Below are 9,631 nucleotides of genomic sequence, written 5' to 3'. Positions count from 1 at the left end.
TTTTGCTGCACAGAGCCCCTTTTTTAAAGAAGAACATTTCATCGTTTTCAACATTTCATCAAGACCAAACGGAGGCAGAAAATAGTAACAACAACAAAAGTTAAGCACGGCAACTTTAAGCCGGTTAGTGTTAAACCTCCTTGTAATTTAGCCGTCACTTGAATCTCACAATGTCACCGTCGAAACAGCTGAGTTCTGAGACTTACAGCTGCTTATTATTCTGACAAAGACACAGAAAGGAGGGGACCTCATTATCTTTCACTCCTTCCAAGCTGGAAATAGCCACTGAAACGACTTTAAACTCTCTGTGTGTTTAAAGCTGTTTGGTGATGAGAATCCTTTAAACACCTCTTTGTTATTTTTGTAAAACTGGCTTTTTGTTTTATCTCTTCACACCTCTTTCTCATCTCTCTTTTCTATCCTATTAGTCCTGTTACATAAAAAATACACATTAAAAAAGGTAAAAGTTAAAAACGGTATTGCATATTAATAAATAGAAGTAAAAATGTATGAGTATGTAATATGGTCATAGAGTCGTCCATGACAGAACAGACAGAAGTTACACACTGGTGCTTTAAATGACTGAATGAATCAATAAAAAGTTTCAATAAAAAACACATTTCATATATGAGGGCAGCTCATTGTCAGTCAGTCAGTCATCATCTAACCGCTTTATCCTCCACCAGAGGGTCGCGGGGGGTGCTGTGCCAATCTCAGCTACATTGGGCGATAGGCGGGGTACACCCTGGACAGTTCGCCAGTCCATCGCAGGGCCACACACAGCTAGAGACAAACAACCATTCACTCTCACACTCACTCCTATGGTCAATTGCATGTTTTTGGACTGTGGGAGGAAGCCGGAGTACCCGGAGAGAACCCACGCACACACGGGGAGAACATGCAAACTCCATGCAGAAAGGCCCTTGTTCCAACCGGGGCTCGAACCCGGGTCTTCTCGCTGCAAGGCGAGAGTGCTAACCACTACACCACCGTGTGGCCCGCAGCTCATTGTACTTTGCATAAATGTGCTTTGCATAAAAACACAAATAACCATTACAGTTTGAAATAATATAAAGTTACAGAGTAATAAAAAATCTGACTAAAATGGAGCATAAAATGTGATAGTGCCGCAAAACAATAATTTACTCTATTAAAATAACAATAGTAAAGTGCAGGAGATTAAAATTTAATATCCTTTAAAAGTGCTCAATCATAAGTTTATGAGAAAAGCAGGGTTTTTTTCACCTGAATTTAAAAATATTCAAATTTGGGCTCGACCATTTGACCTGAGTCAGTAGATCAGAGCCCTACGAGGTGTACAGTCATTTTATTATGTCATTAACCGCTAGAACAAAAAGTGCAGAAAAGGGCAAAAGTACTCAACTTTTTTTTCATTTTTATATTTTGTGACTTCTACATAGGTATAAACACACACCCTCAGGATGTCCATGTAAGGAGTTGTGTATTATCAAGTTTTTTTTACCCACTTTTTTAAGTAAAAGTCTTATAAAGTATGACATTTACTGTACTTAAGTATCAAAAGTCATTTTCTAATATAAAAATGTACTTACATTTAAGTTTTAGAAGTAAAAGTCAGAAAAGTGAGGAGTTAAGATTGAGCCATGAAGGCTCAGTGGTAGGCAGTGAGTTGTTTTTCAACTGTGAAGGTTGTGGGTTCAATTCCTGGCTCTGCTAGTCTATATGTGTCCTTGAGCAAAGACACTTAACCCCATGTGAAATGGGTTAATGGCAAAACTAAGACTGGAAAAGCTCTATAAAAAAACAGACCATTACCAACTCTGCTTCTGATTTTATTTTAGAGTAACAAAGATAGTTGGAGTAAATGTAGTGGAGTAAAAGAAAAAGTTGCAAGAAATATGAATAACAAAGTCAAGTACTGATTCATGAATTTTGTACTTAAGTACGGTAATGAAGTATTTGTACATAATTGTGTATTATTACAATGCCAACTCACCAAGGGTGCACCTGCGGCACAGATCCGTATTCTGGACCTAAACCATTTAGTGATTTGTAGACGAGCAGCAGAACTCTAAAGTTTATTCTGTAACTGACTGGGAGCAGTGTAAAGACTGGTTCTGGTTAAAACTCCAGTTGCAGCTTTTTAATGCTCTAAAAGACAAATGAAAAACACTGTAAACTGAAACCAAAAGAGTTGAAAAGAGAGAGGAATGAAACCATAACAGACAGAATGTCATTGCGTGTGATACTGTGATCATCCAAAAAAGAGATGAGCTAATGAATTATTAAAACCATAGGAGTGAGATGGAGTATAAACAAAACAAACATGACTTTCATTTGTTTCTCAAAGACTCAAAGATTCACCAGCAGCCCACAGATTAGCCTCGAAGATAAGGTTTTATGTGAAGTCGGGTCACTCTGCTCCTCACAGAGCGCTGGTGTTTTGGCTGTCGCCGCCTAACAGCTCATTCAGGACACCACACCGGCGGAGGCTGCGCTCATTTCCCTCAGTCAGCCGCAGAGCAACAAGGCGACTGCTGCTTCACTCCAGCTCCGTGCCAAAGTCTCGAGTGGAATGCCAGGCTCATTATAGCAGGATGAGAGTTCACGTCTCCTCTAACTATGTGAGCTTGACTGTGGATAATGAGCCTCCTGACCACTGAGAGTAAAAACCCTGTGTGGCTGCTTCCATCAGTCTGTGCAGCTCAGGAGCTCTCGCTCCCTGTTGTTTTCCTCACGAGCGCCGTCACCATTCATTGAGATATGTCAACTTGCAAATCCATGTGAACGTGCCGCTCTTATAGCTTCTGAATGTTTGTTAAACATCTAGTGTCCTCATTTAAGAAGCTCTAATTCAGTTCTAATACGACCATGAAGGCATATTATTTGAGGTTGTTAAGGTTGTTTTTAAAGGTGTGATATTTAAGAGTCGTAAAGTCGGAGCAACCTCACAAGATGGCTGCCACTTGTGTCAAGAGTAAAAACACCCTGTCTTATTTTTTTCACATTCAGTCAGTGCACATAGTACTGACTAAATACTGACTTACAGTGGCAGTTGCTGGTCTTTGAAACAACAGGTGCAGCTCATTTCAGGCCCAGTTATTCTTACATAAATTCTGCAAACGAAGAAGAAAGAAAACGCGATAATTATGTAAGACGGAAATGCTAATGGTGTTTTCATTTACAGTTTATATGTACAAACTAAAATGGTCTATATCGCTGAGCAAATAACGCACAACAGCTATTTGTCTACAGACCTCCCTGAAAAGGCTCAGCTGTCGTGTGTTTCTGCAGCGCTGTCAATCAAAAACTGTCTCCAATCATCATGCAGAAGCCCAGCGCCCACCAGAATCTTAGCTTCCGTGGAAGTGACGTTTTTTGGCCACATTTTTCCAAACCTATTAAAAAAAGGTCTGAAGGGACCATTGGCCAAGGGACACCTCTGGTAGCTGATGAGACACTGGACTAAACTGGACACTGCAACTGACTGATTGGACTATTGACTCTTCTGGCAATTTCCAGTGGTATTACTCCGTTTCATCCGTCATGGTAAGCTCCACTACTAAGCACACAACGATGGACCAAATTACCACAAAATACAGAAGAAAAGGCTCCGCCCATCTATGTCTGTCTTTTGTTTTTTTTTTGTGTATGAATCGGCCTTTACTACTACAGTTAACTTCAGTTAGCATAGCATAGAGACTGGAGACAAAGTGTGACCCTTTAATAGGGTTGATAATGGACAGGACACAAAGTATTAACAATACAACTATAAAAAGTTAAAATACAATGTATATTTTAAACAGTGACCAGAATATATACACTATGGGCTTCATATTTACAGTATTTAATAGTTAGCTTAGGTTAGCATGGCATAAGGATAGTGTGACCCTTTACTCTTCACAAAAGTAAAGCAAAGTGAAAGTGACAGTTTGATGATTTCCATTAGGGTTATATGCTGAACTATTTCTTGGCTCTGAACAGTTGCCAGGCAACCAGGGGAGAGTGCAGGAAGTTACAGGAAGAAATAGTATCAAACAGCAGAAAAGAAAAAAAAAAGAGAAAGAAACGAATGATTATGTTGTTTTTAGGGATCAAACCAACATTTGCTCATAAAAATGTGTTAATTAGCAACTTTTAGCCACAGGAATTTGTCACCTTCAGACAGATTTAGGCTATTTCTCCCCCCGTTTTCTAAACTATAGCTAAATGAACATTGGCTATCACATCATATTTAATGGTTAGCTGGTGTTAATGTTCTATTTAAGGAAATTAAAAAAGGCAATGAAAAAATGATACCATACAATTTCGGTGTCAGGCAAATATAGTACAATAAGTGAACTCTGGAAAACGTGCGGAAAAACGCAATAAAAAAGAAAAATGAGGCTCAGTTTTCATTCATTTATATGTGCACTCCAAGGATGGAAACATTCACGTGTACTTTATTAAAGATGTGCAAGTGCCACGATTGTACTAAAACTCTTATTGTTATATATTTAACCCTGTGTCACCTCGGTTTAGGGTTTGAGGATATTGATTTTCTCCTAGTATGTCGAGTCAGTTAGTATAGTTTCCCCAACGTAAACAGTTTAACGTTGAATTACTGCCTGAAGAACATGAGCTTGATTTCAACAAACAAAGCTAATTTATTGTTGGGTTAAAATACTGATAACTCATGGAATTTCATAACTCATTCTCTCACGTTTTCTTTTTTACCAGTTTTGATCTTTTGAGAGAAAAGTGAGACCGAGCTATAGATAATACTGGGCCAACAGAATATTGAACATGGTCTTTTGAAACACACATTTAACTTAAGACCTGCAATTTGACCTGCACCATGTCACTTTTTGAAACTGTAACTTCCCAGACGTAGCTCTATTGGATGATACCAGCTGTCGTTAATTTAAAACTGAAACATTATTTTAGAAATTGGCATTGTAGAAGAACTGAAACTACAGATTGAGACTATTAAGTCAGGAAAGTCTATACCGATGTTATAAATCAAGTGAGAAATTGGCTTATTCTCCCATAGACTTCCATTCAAAGTGAGTTTACTTCAGATCAGAACACTGCTTCTTATATACTGCCTGTGCCATACTCTCACTTCATACTCGCCCCCTGCCACTTGTTTTACAGTCTTAGTCAAACAAGAGTATGTGTCCTTGTGGCGCTACCTTGAAGAATTCCTCTTCCATTTGAAGAGTCACAGCTGTAGGTGGTTATTTTCAGGTGTCATTTACTCTGCTCACCTTACCTCTCAAAAAACAATTTTGCCACAGGCGACGCATTATGTGTGAGAGACCCAGATATGTGGCTCTGATGGGGAGGAGAGAGAGTGATGCTTTGGTGCTGGGGGAACATTAGCTGCTTGAAGAGAGGGGTTAAAACTGTGGTCCTGCCACAGTAGATATATCCAGAATTGGGCTGCCAGCCTTGGCTCATATCCCAGAGAATTGTGACTCAACCGTAGCAGTGTTGTTTGATAATCTATCCTGTCTGCTCCCAGGTGAGCCGGCCCACTGAAAAAGCTCCTCCTCACTATCTTATTATTTTTAGTTGCTTTTCAAATCTCAGGTGTGATCAACAAAGTCACACTTAGGACATTTTATTATCCAAAAAAAAAGAAAGAAAAAGAAGTGGCCAAAAAAAACAGGCTCTGTGTGGGACCAAGTTGTTGAAGTTATACGACTTTTATGTTGAAATATTAAAGTAATACAATCTAGAATTTGCTCCCAAGGTTCCCCTACAGTTGGGAAGCGGTATTGTCTGTCTTAAAATCTACTGTATGTTGCAGTAACGTGTGCATTTGTTGACAAGCCAAAGATATGAAGCTAATACAGATACAGTAGCCTATGTCATAGCATGTTATGCAAATTTGATAACATTATTGCATGTCCCACAGTATTAGAAATTGAAACAAACCTGTGTGGTCATACTGTTGCTCCATGCCATATTAAGAGATAGACAGTTAGAAGAGAGACAGAACCAAATATTACAAACAAATAGAAGTAATTATATATATATATAATAAATTAAAAGTAAGTCAAATTAAATACAATACCCCTTAGAAAACAGAAAATATAATATTCACCTGATAAAAAAATAAGTGACATCTCGTGGTGAGGTTGCAATTTGTAATAAACTGAGGACTCCTCTGATCACAGTAAACTTTTTACAAGCGTGTCAGTGAACTACGGTGGCCCTTACATACCAGAAAGAGTGTTACTGTACTTTCTTAGCAATAATAAGCTTCTACTTCAAAACATAGCTTCCCCTCACTCATTTGAACAGTGCCGCCGTGAGGAGACATGAGGTATTGACACCCGACGAGTGAAACGCAGTGGCTGTTTACTTTAGATAAATAAAATATTGATATTTGCCCTGGTGTATTGATTCTCATATTGGAGAATCCTATTTAAATAACTGTGATTCTGGACATTTTATTTATATGTGTGTGTGTCACCACACCTGTCACTATGGGCGGGCCATATGGGGCCAGGCCCGCCCCTAAGAGTGCTTGCGCCTCCCCACTTGAGGCACAGATCTCTTAAAAAAAATTACTTTCATTTTTAGTTTATATTATCATATTAGCTAAATAAATGACTTGATAGATACTAATGTTGCATTCTTTGTCATTAAAACATTAAAAATATTTGCCTGTTTAGCACAGTCAATAAAATCAAAAGAGAGCTTCCCCCGTGTGTAAAGTGGTGTGTGGTGCGTGTTGATTGTTGATCATAAATAATGCTGGGGACATGTCCCCGGCCTATCTGACACCTATGGTCCCACCTGTGGTGATTTGAGCATTTAATAATTGTAAATTATTGTCATAACATTTATACCATGGATATAATTTTAAATTGAGGCTTGTAAGTCCCACAGCATTGTAAGTGGGCATTTGCGTGTTTACACCGTTTTCTGTATGCGTTTCCGGGACCTGTGCCCATCTCGTCATCCCTGCGCTGTCATATGTATACTTTGCGTTCCGGCACCTTATGATTTACAAAGTACGCACTGGTTGTAGGCTATACCTGGTTATATTGCTGTTGGTTATGTTTAACGTGATGATTACATGCTGCGTGAATAGAGTATAGGATAATAAAAAATATACGTACTGTAGGCTAATAATTGTGCCCCCCCGTGCATTTCATATGCCCCCCTTAAAACTGAGGTCTGGTCTGAATGTCACTGTCCCAGGCCTCTGCTCGTGTTGTGTTGTGCTGTGATAAAAACGACCTTGACCAGTGTCCTGTAGGAGTCCACTGTGTGCTGTCAGTCTAGAAAAGTGAAGAGGACGACCAGAGACGGGAGCTTTAGCTGCACGGGTCTCCTGTGCTGTGTAATACGAGGCACTATTCTTCGATCAGGCCTATTTTCAGCCCACACATTTTACTGGAGCAAAGCTGATCTCCCCCAACATGCACTCTGAGAGAATTTGGCAGGACTACACACACACACACACAGAACAGAGACTTGGCTCGGTTGCTCAAATCAAATTGGGGCTAAATTTGACCTTTGAGGGAAAGTCTCAGCAGGTCGCGTCATCATCTGTAAACAGCATCTGATCTGAAGTCAGTCTCATTAACACACAGCAAACTGATAATGTGTTTCCACTGAATTATAATTGACTGAAGAACCCCCACATTTTTAATTTGTTTATCAGTAAGTTTGTCCTTCTTTTTGCAACTTCAGTTTTTGACGAATCAATCTGAATTTTTGGCGATGGGTAGGTGATAACCCTCCACCCCATGCCTGATTTTGTAGAAGTGGGCTGAGAGCTGAGGGAGGCAGAGTAGAGGGCGTTGTCTGGTAGTAAGATCTGACACTGAAATGCAGCTGCCTCACAAGGTGTTCTGCAAGACAGAGCGATTGAGAGCCTCGTCTCAAGGGTTAGGGTTAGACATTTGACGGAGTATTAGGGCCACAACAATGAAAAAATTGTTGTGAAAAAAAGATTTACAACAATCCTTGCACTGATTAGACAACAAGGTGAAAAAAGCTTGTACCAGTGAAGTAAACATGGACTTATACTGGGATCAGACTACAGGATATTTATGTCTTTCGCGATGGTCACCGTGTCCCAACCTGGGAGTTTGGATGTTCTGATGTGCATGGGTTTTCTGTGAGTTCTCTGGTTTCTTTGGTTCCTCCCACAGTCCAAAACATGCAGATTAGGGGATTAGTCAAATTGGACACTCTAAATTGACTGCAAGTGTGTGTGAGTGGATGGTTGTTTGTCTTTATGTGGCCCTGTGATGGACTAGCGACCCACGTCAGCTGGGATTGGCACCAGCGTGACCTTCATGTGGAGGATAAAGTGGTAGAAGGTGATTGATAGATAAGGTAACATGGTAATAGCTGTATAACAAACAAAGTTCTATACAGATCCAGAAAGTCTACTTGACCCAGTGGATGAGAAATATCACTTCAGGTGCCGGTTTGTAAAACACAGGCGACGTGACTTGGCGGAGGTCTGTGCTCCCGTTTCTTTTTGTGCTTCATCACGTTGACAGCTGAGCTCATTTTAATGAGGCGCCGAGACTTTCACAGCATTTTCAAAAATACTGCTTGCATCACTATTTTGACAACAAGGATCAAGATGGCCAATTTGTGCCAGCCACAACTGGACGACTTTTCCATTTACTGCAAATTGTGCTTTTATTTGCTTGAGTGCCGTGTCAGAGCAGTGTTTTCACCACAGTGAGGATTGATATTTATTTTCGCTTGACTTTTTAAGTCCCACACCTCTCCCATGTCTTTACCTCTGGATAGTATTCCTATAGTTTTGTAGCCCGAGTCATTTAACGGTGGCAAATTGAAAATGATAACATGCACAGAGACAAATTGTATCCAAAAGAATGGAAAACATTTACTGACAGGCCAGTATTTATGTGCAAAATATGGCTCCACACACAAATTTGATTCTGTTTTTTTGTTCACTGTACTGTGCCAAACTGTTGCAAAAATATGTATTTTCTGAATAATAACATTCAAATTTATGAAGCACTAAAATGCAATACAAATGTGTGTGTGTGTGTTTGGCATCGGTATAGAGTTAGTTTGAATTACGCCGTGGAAAGTATGGGGGGGGAATGTTTTGTAATATTAATGTGCAAATAAAAAAAGGCACTCAAATAAAAATGATTCTTGTAAAATATAAGAGGCACTGAAATCCAATATAAAAGTACTGTTCATCTCTCGGGTTTCTGCACTGGTTTTTGTCAGTTTGTTTCATGAAATTGGAGGCTATTGAATCCTTTATAATCCATTATAATTTGGCAGTGGGTCCTGCAGAAACACAGACGTGGAAGCTATTTAAATATATACTTATACATATGTATATGTATATATATACATATATGTATGTATATGTACATATATATATTTAAATTACTAGTTACTAAGTTTACTAGTCCAAAAAAGAGCACTATAATTAAAAAAAAATTCACGTTAACATTGACATTTTATCGACCAAACAATACAATTTATCAAATAATAATGAAAATAATTGAGAGATGAATCGATTATGAAACTAATCATTAGTTTTAGTAGTAATACAATTTGCTTTGGAATCTAATTACAAGAAACATATTATAATGTATTGCATTTTAATGTTGCACTGGAGGACAATCGTCACTGGCCAATGCTCCAG

This window comes from Solea senegalensis, unplaced genomic scaffold (genome assembly GCF_019176455.1).
Source record: "Solea senegalensis isolate Sse05_10M unplaced genomic scaffold, IFAPA_SoseM_1 scf7180000017154, whole genome shotgun sequence".
NCBI classification, from domain to species: domain Eukaryota; kingdom Metazoa; phylum Chordata; class Actinopteri; order Pleuronectiformes; family Soleidae; genus Solea; species Solea senegalensis.
The sequence above is the reverse complement of the archived record's forward strand: the minus strand, read 5'-3'. Positions refer to the sequence as shown.